The sequence below is a fragment of the Chiloscyllium plagiosum genome, unplaced genomic scaffold, assembly GCF_037043375.1.
Source record: "Chiloscyllium plagiosum isolate Xiang-an unplaced genomic scaffold, Cpla_swu_hap1 HiC_scaffold_27, whole genome shotgun sequence".
Taxonomy (NCBI): Eukaryota; Metazoa; Chordata; class Chondrichthyes; order Orectolobiformes; family Hemiscylliidae; genus Chiloscyllium; species Chiloscyllium plagiosum.
In genome coordinates this window covers 61,656,857-61,670,065 of record NW_028270165.1, presented here as the reverse complement: position 1 = coordinate 61,670,065, position 13,209 = coordinate 61,656,857, and the positions used below count along the sequence as shown (strand labels likewise).

General features: G+C 48.2%; 1 pseudogene; it reads left to right on the top strand.

The window, feature by feature from the left end:
* The first annotated feature begins 11,082 nt into the window (after window positions 1-11,082).
* LOC148144391 (uncharacterized) lies at window positions 11,083-12,012 on the top strand (annotated as a pseudogene).
* Window positions 12,013-13,209: the final 1,197 nt, after the last annotated feature.

Sequence of the window (13,209 nt, the reverse complement as noted above, 5' to 3'; positions counted from 1 at the left end):
CTACATTGGGGAAACGACACTGTGAGCAACGAATGCAGTGGACTAGGTTGTGGCAAAAGTGCTGCTTCACCTGGCAGGTATGTTTGAGCCCTTGGATATTCAGGAGGGAGCAGGTAAATGGGCAGGTGTTACACATTCGGCGGTTGCAGGGGCAAGTGCCTTGGCACTATGGGAGGTGGGTGTGGGGTGTTGCGAGTGAAGGAAGAGTGGAACCTATTGTTCTCTCTCTGAGCTGGCGGCAAACACAGCAATGTACATCGGAGACTCTGAGCCAGCTGAAACTTGCTCAGTGTGAAGTACATTCCACATTGCTGCAAGAATTGCAATCAGCAAAGGGTTTCCAGAACATCTGCTTGTCATTCTGCCCCCGGGGCAGAATGCCCACTTTGTCTGATCCCCAGGAACTGGACTATCTCCACTGGTGGATAATGAAACCATTTTATTTCTACTTGCACGTTGTTCTGGGGGGTGGGACGGGGTGTACGGTGGGGGGCGGGGAGAGTCCATTCGCTCTTCTGCTCTCTCACTCTCTCTCTCTCTCTGAAACCCTTGAGGTGAGAGGTGTCAGTTACATTAATGCGGGGAACATGAACAACTTTGATTGTGAACTTTCTCCAAGGGTCTGTTATCGGAGAGATAGAAAGATGCTGGACTGGCAGGACAGAAAGAAATGGACACCGAGAACTCTTCGCCCAGGTAAATTCACATTGCTGTGCAGCCTTCTTGGTGTTCAGAAATCGTCTTCACGCAGCGATCTTACAGAAAGTCTATTGCAAAGTGGGCATCGCTTTCTTTGCTGCGACCGCGCAGCAGTTAACATCTGAGCCCCAAGTGTCCCAGATGAAGAGAATCCGAGTGAAACCTTCACTCACTGAGAGTCATCCCCACGGCCCTGAGCTGAGGGACTGCAGGCAGTCCAACACGGAAGGGACGGTTAAAAATGAACCAGTTTTGCTCCCTCAGCCTCTCTGTCCCAGAGACAGGCAGTGGGACGGCATAAACACGTAGGATCATTCTCGCACAGACAGAAGCCGTTCAGCCCATCGAGTCCACGGCGACTGTCTGTCACTTGTCTCTCTCTCTGAGGTTATTCACAATCGGTGGTATCCGTCCTAATAGTAGGGGACTATGTCTGAGTCGTGATGCGGTTTCTGACATGCTTGTCATTCTCGTCTGAACCAGGGTGGCGAATTACTGCAAGGAATGGACGAAACCGCAAGGCATGTGTTTCAACTTTACCAGCTGATTGGCATCGCAGAGAACTGGGTTTGCGATTCAGTTCAGAGGAAACAAACGAAGTACAGAATACCACTGAGACCTCTAAAATCTTGCCACAAGAGTTGAATGGATTTGGCGAGTGCATCGATATGCTACATTTGGACACTCGGTAAGTAATCGCAAAGGCAGGCAGCTTGCAGAAGAGAGCACCGATCTTAAGGAAAGCAGCTCGAGGTGACATTGAACAACAAGCAGACGACGGTTTCGATCCATCGGTTACGGTCCCAACACCCCCGCTGCGCCACTCTGCTGCCGCACGCACCGCCTCTTCCACAGAACACTTCAGGTTTTCGTCTGGCACGCGGCAGGCACGTTCGAGCCTGATGTCAAAGACCTCCACTGCTGTCGTGTAATATGCTGTTTCGCAGACGTATGGAGGCTGTGTAAATATAAACTTATTTCTAAATTCCCACATTCTGTTGGTCGAACTGTGATTTCACACTGAATCACAACATGTGTCACAGCGCAGACGGAGGCCATGCGGCCCACCTTCGCTCTGCTGATTCTACACTGAAGTAAACGTGTGTCTCTATTCGTTTCATTCTCTCGCCTTCTCAGCGTAAATCTGCACATCTGAACGTGACCACCGAATTCCCTTTTGTGTCCATTGAATCTTCCTCTTTGTCAATGACATACAGGGACTTACTGACCCTACCACTCCCTGTAACGAAAACGTTCTTCCTAATGTCACTTTTACTTCTTTTCATTGTGACTTTAAAATTCTGCCGAATTTTTGAGGTAGAGGTAAACAGCCAAAGATAATCACCGTCACTGCTTCCCTTCCATCGACCCAACTTTGTGAAACAGTATCTTTCACTGGCAAATAAAACACCTTTGTCCTCAGGTGCCTGCTTCATTTCGACCACGACTTCACGCCTCTCACTGTTCTCGTCTCATTTCCAAACACTTGGCTCATATCCTCAAAAGCAGCTCTGTGGGTATCTGCTTGTTCCACCCTGACAGGCAGTGGGTTGCAGATTCCCGATCAGTCCCAATGTGATTGAAATATTTCAACCCCCTCACTGATTTGCATCTTTCAAAAAGCCGTGGAGCAATCTCCCTTTCTTTTTGACGACAGTTCTCAACTGTATTCGGCAGTGTTCACACCTGCGTAGGGAAACCGCAGTGGATTTCATGTCCATCGCATTCACCACTCAGCCCACCAATACAGAACCACACTGACAGCTTCATTTCCCAGGTCTCTCTGCCTGTGGAGCTGAGAAAGAGTAAATCATTGCAGAGTTTGTTTGAATCCAATCACTTCACAGGTTTCGAAAGGGTTAAATATCTGCAAATGGCGAGTCTGGGTGTTTCATCCCGAAAGATAAAATGGACGTTCAGTTAAAAACAAAACCAGAAATTGCAAGAGCAACTCAGCAGGTCAGGCAGCATCTGAAGAAAGAGAATCAGAGACAACATTTCAGGACTTTTTTTTTCCCTCATCCAGGTACAGCCAAACCTGCTGAGTTGCTCTAGCACTTTCGCCTTCTGTCTCGGACTCTCAGCATCCGCACTCCTTTACGTTAGAAATTCAATCAATTCAGAAACCCCTTTGTGCTTCCTCAGTGGAAAAGATTTCCGTTTGGGAAAAATATTCCTGACACCATTAAAAACGCGTATCTTTGCAGACAAGAAAGCTGCAGGAGCGGGAACAACAAACGCCCCGTCCCTGGGTGGTTTCGAACCACCAACCTTCCGGTTAACAGCCGAACGCGCTGACCAATTGTGCCACAGAGACAGGCCCGTGCATTGCTCGCATAGTCTCGTTGAGGAAGCATCTATTCAATTCATAATTTAACCTGCCCGCCCAGAATTACCATTGTCTTCTATCAGTTCAAACACAGCGAATACTGCAGAAAGCCAACGGGTCGAGCAGCATCTGTGGAAAGGTAAACAGAGCCGACGTTTTGAGCGTGCTACGGTTTTTGTTCAGAACTCAGTGTTTTGCCTCTTCCCGAAGTTGGTCCAGGTCTGTGTCTCAATTGGCAAACACATGGCACGTGCAGTGCCGCAATGTGAAGTTATCGCCTTGGCTGTTTAAAAAAAACGTAGTGCATTGTTTAAATGGTGATATATTGGAATGTGGAGAAAGTGAGGACGAGAGGTGAAAGTCGAAAAATGTGGCACTGGAAAAGCAGAACAGGTCAGGTAGCATCTGAGGAGCAGGACAGTGAACGTTTCGGACACAAGCCCTTCATCAGGAATGATGTATGGATGTACAAAGGGGTCTCAGAGTCCCTCCACACCAGTCAATGCCAGTTGTCGGGCAGATGCAGCAGGCAATGAGCGAGGCAAGTGGTATATTACGAAGAAGAATTCAGTTCAGAAGTGGGGTCATTGAACATATTCAAGGCTAAATTCATCTGAGTTTTGAACAACAAAGAAGTGGATGGTTATGGGGTGGAGGTAAGAAAATGGTTTTAAGACCAGTACAGGTCGGTCACAGAGTATGACAGCACTGAACAGACCCTTCATCCAACTAGTCCATGCTGAGTATGTTCTCAAACTAAACTCGTCCCACCTACCAGTGTTTGGCCCATAAACCTTCGAACCTTTCATATTCATGTACTTATCCAAATGTCTTTTAAACGTTGTAACTGTACGTGTATAAAATCATGAGGGGTATGGATAGGATAAATAGACAAAGTCTTTTTCCCTGGGGTGGGGGAGTCCAGAACGAGAGGGCATGGGTTTAGCATTAGAGGGGAAAGATACAAAAGAGATCTAAGGGGCAAGGTTTCACGCAGAGGATTGTACGTTTATTGAATGAACTGCCAGAGGAAGTGGTGAAGTCTAGTACGATTGCAACATTTAAAAGGCATTTGGTTAGGTATATGCATAGGAAGGGTTTGGAGGGATATGGGGCCGTGTGCTGTCAAGTGGGACGAGATTGGGTTGGGATAGTTGGTCAGCATGGACAAGTTGGACCAAACAGTCTGTTTCTGTGCTGTACATCTCTGTGACTCTATGACTTCTTCTGGACATTCATTCTGCACTCAGACCACTCTCTTAAAAACGATCCTTGTTCTGTCTTTATAAAATCTTTCTCTACTCACCTCAAAATATTTGCTCCCTGATCCTGAAACCCCCAGCTGAGGGAAAGGACACCTGCTGTTCACCTCATCCGTATCCCTCATGATTTTATAATCCTCTATATGCAGTGTGTAGTGGCTCATTGAAATAATGTCCTGATGCAGCTTCGTTTGTGGGTGTTGGGATGATTGCTTCTGTGGTTAAGCACTTGGTTTGCGTGTGTTGTTTTTCTGTAGACGCTAGTGTGAAGTTCCCTATTGACTGTTCGCTCTACTGTGACATCTAAGAATGGCACTTTGTTGTTGTTCTCCTCCTCTTCAAACCAGGAGCCCCCCTCAGGCCATAGTCTCACTACTTGGAACACCAATATACAGACTAGTCAAAGGCCTCCACTGAAGACGAAAACACCAAGTCGAAGATTCACGCCACTCCATTTATTCCATCCAAGAATTCCTGAACACCAAAGACACTAAGTTAGAAGAGGATGGAATAATGATGTCCTTTGACATAACAGCCCTGTTCACATCCATTAACATCAACGTGGCCAAAGAAAACTGGAACACTACTCGAAAACCAAAGACATAAACACAGCACCAACTTCATCAGCAAAGATAGCACTATCCAGCTCGTGGAACTGTGCCTTAATCACCCACTTCGTATTCAGTAACAAGCCCTACAAACAAATCAATGGAACACCCATGAAACCACCAGTGTCAGGATTCCTAGCAGAAGCAATAATGCAGAGTCTCAAACCAACAGCCCTTCCAACGATCCAACCCAAACTTTGTGTCCGCCACAGTGACGACACTTTTGTCATCAAAAAATGAAGTAAATTAGAGGAAACCTACAACACCATCAACAATATCCTTACTGGCATAAAATTCACAAAAGAGGAGAACAACAACAAAGTGCCATTTCTAGATGTCACAGTAGAGCGAACAGTCAATGGTAAATTCAAAACAGCGTCGACAGGAAAACAACGCACACGAATCAAGTACTGAGCTACAGAAGCAATGATCCCTACACATACAAACAAGCCTGAATCAGGACACTATTTCAACGAGGCACGACACAGTGCGGAAGCCAGTAACGACGAAGACCAAGAAGGAACTGAACAGCGCATTTAAGGAGAATGGGTAGGCAAAAGATCCACTAAGAAATATTTACCGGACCGGGAATCGAACACGGATCGCAGCGGTGAAAACGCTGAATGCGCCGAATCCAAACCACTAGACCACCAGGGAGACAGGAGCGCTCCCTCACAGCCCTATTGTATATTGCTTCCCTGCCCGGAAATCGAACCCGGGCCACGATCCTGAGAAGGCTTCCACCAATGTCATTGCTTGTATCCATTGCTCCCGATGCGGTCTCCTCTACATTGGGGAGACTGGAGACTCCTCGCAGAGTCAAGTCACAGCGCTTGAGGGAACATCTCCAGGACACCCGCAGCAATCAACCCCATCACCCTCTGCCCCAACATTTCAACTCCCCCTCCCACGCTGCCGATGACATGCAGGTCCTGGGCCTCCTCCATCGCCGCTCACTCCCCACCCGATGCCTGAAGGAAGAACGCCCCATCTTTCACCTCGGATAAATTCAACCCCAGGACATCAATGTGGACTTCACCAGTTTCCTCATTTCCCCTCTCCCCACCTTACCTCAGTTCCAACCTTGCAGCTCAGCGCTGTCCTCATGACCTGTCCTCCCTGCCAATCTCCCTTCTCAACTGTCCGCTCCACCCTCCTCTCTGACCTGTCACCTCCATCCCCACCCCCATTCACCTATTGTACTCTTTGCTACCTTCGGCCCAGCACCCCCCCCCCCGCCCCCAATTTATCTCGTCATCCCTGGAAGCGTCCTGCCTCTATTCCTGATGAAGGGCTTTTGCCCGAAACGTCGGTTTTCCTGCTCCTCGGAAGCTGTCTGACCTGCTGTGCTTTTCCAGCACCACTCTGATCAAAACTTTGGTTTCCAGCATCTGCAGTCCTCACTTTTGCCTACCCAATAAACCCAGTGTGACGATTTCACATCAACAAACTGACACTAGCAGACACAAGGTCTGCAGAAACCCTAGCCACATTACTTTACATTAAGGACATCTGTGAAATGATGTCCAGACAACTCAACCCTCTCAGCAGTAAACAACAGCTAGTGAACCTTAAATACAAACAACCCGCGAACGAATGTTATTTACAAAATACCATACAAGGAAATATATACATGAACTCTGCCACACAGTTCTCTGTGGCAAGAAATGCTGGGATGAGATAAGGAAGATTTTTTTCAGCCAAAACGAATCGGCACTAACTGGACAGCCATTTAAAATCAACGCTGTCAGGCCAGGATGGAAGATTGGAAGGGATAATCAGTTTTCTTATTTCCTGAAGATTTACAAAGCTGAGACTGGGTTTTGGTGTTTGTTCCCTTTACACTCTCAGGAGCCGCAGTGGTTGGGGCGGTGAGTTGGGGAAAGTGAAATGTGCCCGTGAGCAGCGTGTGGGGCTCTTTCAGCTTCCCCTCCTCTGCCATCGCTGTGACGTGACTTTGATGTTCTCAGGGACACTTACTGACGCGAGACAGTGAAAAGAGTCTCGTTCCTGCAGATCAGGAATTCAAACCGTATGCCGGCTTCAGGACAATGAGAAAGATTAATTGGGGTGTGTGAAGAAGCTGTGAGCTGCATTTCAAACAGGTAGGTGGAGTCAGATGCGTCATCCATTGCGCCCCTGGCACTGTGCGTACCTGACGCCGCCATGCTGCAGAATTCTGACGTTGTACGGACATGCGCAGCAATGGGAACATTCACAAGCTGAACAGCCAAAGATAATCACCGTCACTGCTTCCCTTCCATTGTACCAAATTTGTGAAGCAGTATCTTTCACTGGCAAATAAAACACCTTTGTCCTCAGGTGCCTGCTTCATTTCGACCACGACTTCACGCCCCTCACTGTTCTCGTCTCATTTCCAAACACTTGGCTCATATCCTCGAAAGCAGCTCTGCGGGTATCTGCTTGTTCCACCCTGACAGGCAGTGGGTTGCAGATTCCCGACCAGTCTCAACGTGATTGAAATATTTCAACCCCTCCACTGATTTGCATCTTTCAAAAAAACGTGGAGCAATCTCCCTTTCTTTTTGACGACAGTTCTCAACTGTAGTCGGCAGGGTTCACACCTGCGTGGGGAAACCGCAATGGATTTCATGTCCATCGCATTAACCACTCGGCCCACCAATACAGAACCACACTGACAGCTTCATTTCCCAGGTCTCTCTGCCTGTGGAGCTGAGAAAGAGTAAATCATTGCAGAGTTTGTTTGAATCCAATCACTTCACAGGTTTCGAAAGGGTTAAATATCTGCAAATGGCGAGCCTGGGTGTTTCATCCCGAAAGATGAAATGGACGTTCAGTTAAAAACAAAACCAGAAATTGCAGGAGCAACTCAGCATGTCAGGCAGCATCTGTAGAAAGAGAATCAGAGACAACATTTCAGAACTTTTTTTTCCTCATCCAGGTACTGAGTTGCTCCAGCAGTTTCGCTTTCTGTCTCAGACTGTCAGCATCCGCATTCCTTTACGTTAGAAATTCAATCAATTCAGAAACCCCTTTGTGCTTCCTCAGTGGAAAAGATTTCCGTTTGGGAAACATTTTCCTGACACCATTAAAAACGCGCATCTTTGCAGCCAAGAAAGCGGTTGGAGCGAAAACAACAAACGCACCGTCTCGGGGTGGTCTCGAACCAACAACTTCTCAGTTAACAGCCGAATGCGCTGACCAGTTGCGCCACAGAGACAGGTCCGGACCTTGCTGCACAGTCTCCTTGAGGAAGTTACTATTCAATTCATAATTCAACCTGCCCCGCACAGAAGTACCATTGCCAAAGCACTGATAACATGGTAGTCTGGTGTCAGCTCGATTTCAGGTCCTGATTTCTCTGTCCTCTGGTCCCCCTGTTCCCACAGAGTAAAATGTTGTCTGTTCTCAGCTCTACTCGATTTCTGCTGAATCTTTGACCCCCTTTTACACCTTCTGGAGCAATAAAATATTCTGAGCCTCCAGGAAATGACACCTTATTTTTTCCCCCTCCTGATTTTAAAAATCTCTGTAAAGTTATCTGTCAACTTGCTAGGCTTCGTTGGAAAAATGTCCCAGCTTCTTCTTAACTCAAACCCTCCATTCCCAGCAGCACGCTGGTAAAGTAGGAAATAGGGATTTGTATCAAATCACATAAATGTACTGTCTGAAAAAATCTGGCTGTGTTCTTGACTGAGATATTGAGAGTCCCTGTTGTAAGTAATTACGAATGCAATTATTTTGGTCACAGAATTGAACAATCATTTTGCAACAAAGGGGTCTACTCTGATAAGGAGGTAGTGGTCATTTCTAGGGTAACTGAACAGTTTGTAGATCAGGGAGATGAAGTTCCAGACACTTGGGAAAGGCAAGAAATGACTGCGATAAATAAGACAAAGAACTGTGGATGCTGGAAAACTGAAACAAAAACTGACAATACTGGAAAAACTCAGCAGGACTGGAAGCATATGTGGAGAAAAAGCAGAGTTAAGGTTTCCAGTCCAACAACTCCTCTTCAGGATTCTGAAATAGTTTGTGAGAACCTCTTAAGACTACTGCTCCGCTTTAAGACCATAATACACAGGAGCAGGATGAGGCCATTTGGCCCATCGAGTCTGCTCCACCAGTCGATCATGGCTGATATATTTCTCCATCCCATTCTGCTGCCCTCTCCTCATAACCCTTGACCCCTTACTAATCAAGAACCGATCTCTGTCTTAAATGCCCTCAATGACTTGGCATCCTCAACCCTTCTCCTAGTGGAAACATCATCTCCACATCCACACTATCCGGTCAAAGAGTGGCACAGCGCTGCCTGACCCACTGTGATATTCAGCATTTGTTGTTTTCAGGAAGGATTCCAGCATCTACAACAACGCGCTTCTAAATTTTGTCCCCAGTTGGTTAGCTCTCCCTGGATCCCGTGAGATTTAACCTTACTCAACAATCCACTGTGTGGTACAATTAACAACGTTCCCAGGCCCCACCTCCTTTTGCACACGAAAGTAGCACGATGGATCAGTGGTTTGCACTGCTGCCTTACCGCACCAAGCACCAGCGTTCGATTCCAGCCTTGGGGCGACTGTCTGTGTGGAGTTTGCACATTCTCCCTGGCGTGTCTGCGTGGGTTTGCTCCGGCTGCTCTGGTTTCCTCCCAAAGTCTAACGATGTGCGGTTTCGGGAGAAGTGACCATACTAAATGGGCCCATAGTGTGCAGTAAGTGTAGTGTAATGGGATAGGGGAAATTGTATGCATGGGTTACACTTTGGATGGTCTGTGTGGACTTGTTTGGCTGAATGGCGTGTTTCCACATTGTAGGAATTCTACGTGGCATTCCCCCAACTCCAGAGTCTCAGCACTCTTGGCTTTTCCCATGGACAGTGTTGGGGAGGGAAACAATGTTTTACACGGGAGGGAGGTTCAGCGAGTGTGAAGCTAAAATTACACGCAGTGCATTACTTGAGCTGTTATCCCCGGTATACCAGAGGCTGAGGGGTGACCTTACAGACATTTATAGAGTCATGCGAGGCATGGATAGGTTAAATAGACAAAGTCATTTCCCAGGGATGGGAGAAGTCCAGAACAGGAGGGTAGTATGTTTGGCGTGAGAGAGGCAAGTGTAAGGCATGATCTGCCGGAGGAAGTAGTGGATGTAGGTCCAATTATAACATTTAAAAGTCGTCTGGATGGATATATGAATAGGAAGAGTTCAGAGGGATATGGGCCAAGTGTTGGTAAATGAGACGAGATTAATTTAGGCTATCTGGTCGGCACGGATGAGTTGGACTGAAGGACCTGTTTTTGTGCTGTGTATCTCAATGACTCTGGCTTGCCCGTAATGTTTGCCATGCCTGTATGTTCAGTTTCTGTCTGGTGTCGGTGCCAATGCCTTGATATCTCATTTCCTCCACCTCCCCAGATGTTAACCATTCCGTGTCTGGTTGTTTCTCAAGAAGCTGCATTGAAGGTTCATCCTGAATTGGTACTTTTTTTGCTTCCCAAAATCAGACTTACTCACTCCTACATATCGTGAAAGATACTAACTTTCAGGTGGAGGTATCCAAAATTCAGAGGTGCCTGTCTTGATGTTTTCACTTTTCGGTCTCTGTAAGATCCTGAATCAGTACCATGGGGAGAATTAGTTTGAGCGGAGTGAGAATAGAGGGGTGAGAGGGGGTGGGATGGTGCTTTCAATTTTGTGGAAAAAGAAAAGAATGTTCTGCGTAAAGTAGAATTGCTTGTTTGGAATTTCTAACCTGGACTGACAGTGATGATTTTTGTAATCTCTTTTTACAGATTATTTGAAGATCTGAAGACGGAAGTTTCAACATCAATAGCTGAAGGGCTTTGCCTGAAACATTGACTCGACTGCTCCTCAGATGCTGCCTGATCTGTTGTGATTTTCCAGCATTGCACTTTGACTCTGACTCTCCAGCATTTGCTGTCCTCAATTTCACGTCAATGTCTGACAGTCACTGAATCCATCGGGACTATAACAATTTTCGACCATGATTCTGTGAGAAGGAACCAAGCGTTTTAGTTCCTGTTTCAGTACGTTTTCAGCATCAGTGAGACTGGAAGAGAGACCCTACTGTTGCAGCACTTTGATTGTGGAGCCAGAAAGTGTTATACAGACTGGGAAGAGGAATTCACGGCAGAGAGGTGCTGTACACGCGTTTGTGTGCAGGTGAAGCTTCGGTCATGGAGAAACCTAAGGAATCCCGTCCCGTGGAGAAACCGTGGAAGTGTGGCGACTGTGGGAAAGGCTTCCGTTTCCCATCTGACCTGGAGACTCATGGGCGCAGTCACACCGGGGAGAGACTGTTCTCCTGCTCTGAGTGCTGAAAGGGCTTCAGCAATTCCACCCGCCAGGTGAGCCATCAGCGGGTCCACACTAGGGAGAGGCCCTTCAGCTGCCTCGAGTGCGGGAAGGCCTTCAGCAATTCCTCCCACCTGCTGACCCACCGGCGGGTCCACACTGGGGAGAGGCCCTTCAGCTGCCTCGAGTGCGGGAAGGCCTTCAGGAATTCCTCCCACTTGCTGACCCACCAGTGGGTCCACACGGGGGAGAGGCCCTTCAGCTGCCCTGAATGTGGGAAGGCCTTCAGCAATTCCTCCCACCTGCAGAGCCACCAGTGGGTCCACACAGGGGAGAGACCCTTCAGCTGCCCCGAGTGGGGGAAGGCCTTCAGTAATTCCTCCCTCCTGCTGACCCACCGGCGGGTCCACACAGGGGAGAGGCCCTTCAGCTGCCTCGAGTGCGGGAAGGCCTTCAGGAATTCCTCCCACTTGCTGACCCACCAGTGGGTCCACACGGGGGAGAGGCCCTTCAGCTGCCCTGAATGTGTGAAGGCCTTCAGCAATTCCTCCCACCTGCAGAGCCACCAGCAGGTCCACACCGGGGAGAGGCCCTTCAGCTGCCCTGAATGCGGGAAGGCCTTCAGTAATTCCTCCACCCTGCTGAGGCACCAGCAGGTCCACACGGGGGAAAGGCCCTTCAGCTGCCCTGAGTGCGGGAAGGCCTTCACCAATTCTTCTAACCTGCTAGGCCACCAGCAGGTCCACACTGGGAAGAGGCTGTTCCCTTGCACAGAGTGTGGGAAGGCCTTCAGGTATTCTTCTCATTGCTGACGCACTGGCGGGTCCACACCGGGGAGAGGCCCTTCAGCTGCCCCGAGTGTGGGAAGGCCTTCAGGCATTCCACTAACCTGCTGACCCACCGGCGGGTCCACACAGGGGAGAGGCTGTTCCCATGCCACGAGTGCGGGAAGGCCTTCAGCAATTCCTCTAACCTGCTGAGGCACCAGCAGGTCCACACGGAGGAGAGGCCCTTTCGCTGCCCCGAGTGCTGGAAGGCCTTCACCTGCTCCTCCTACCTGCGGAGCCACCAGCGAGTTCATGTGCCATCGCAGGGGGATTGAAGGAATGACGGCCAAGTGCCATTATCGACTGGACTATCAACCTGTTTCCGGGGACTCTCGGGTTCGATTCCCACCGCAGCAGATGGTGGAATTGGAATTTAGTCAGAAATCTGGAGTTCAGAATCTAACGGTGAAACTATTGTCGGTGGGGTGGGGGTGGAAGAAAACTCCCACCTGATTCACGCAGTTCTTTTTTAGGGAGAGGATTCACTCAGTCGTCCCAGCTGCATCCTTTACCTGATCTGGCCTACACGTGACTCCAGACCCACAGCAGTATGATTGACTCTGCACTGTCCATCCAACTTACTTGGAAACAGGATACGGGTTGAAAATGCTGAGTGAGGCAATAATTTCTCCAGGTTAAGGGTGTACCAAGGATCCAATTACAAAGGGCAACTTGGTGGTGACCGATAATGAAGAAAGTGAGGGGTTGGAGGGAGTGTGTGCACTTTGACTGTGAGCTGTTTTTAAAACATTGCTACTTTTTCTATGCCTTTCTGTTGGGAGATTCTGAAGCTGTAACAAAGTTGGGTCGCAATAAAGATTACCTGAACTTCACGCCAAGTTCAGACTCTCATTGAAAGCTTTGAATTGCAACCAGGTTGTTGTTTTAAAACTGCTCATTTCTTACAGGTGAAAGTGAGAACGGCTGATGCTGGAGATCAGAGTCAAGATTAGAGTGGTGCTGGCAATGCACAGCAGGTCAGGCAGCATCCAAGGAGCAGGAAAATCTACATTTTTCGGGCAATGTTGATTTGCCTGCTCCTCAGATGCTGCCTGACCTGTTGTGCTCATTTCTGACAGTCTCCTGTACTATGTTTCCAATGTTGTGTATTGGATGCAGCAGTGAATGAGTAGCCAGTATTGTTAGAAATTATGAATTTTTCAGGAGTGCGGGAACTACATC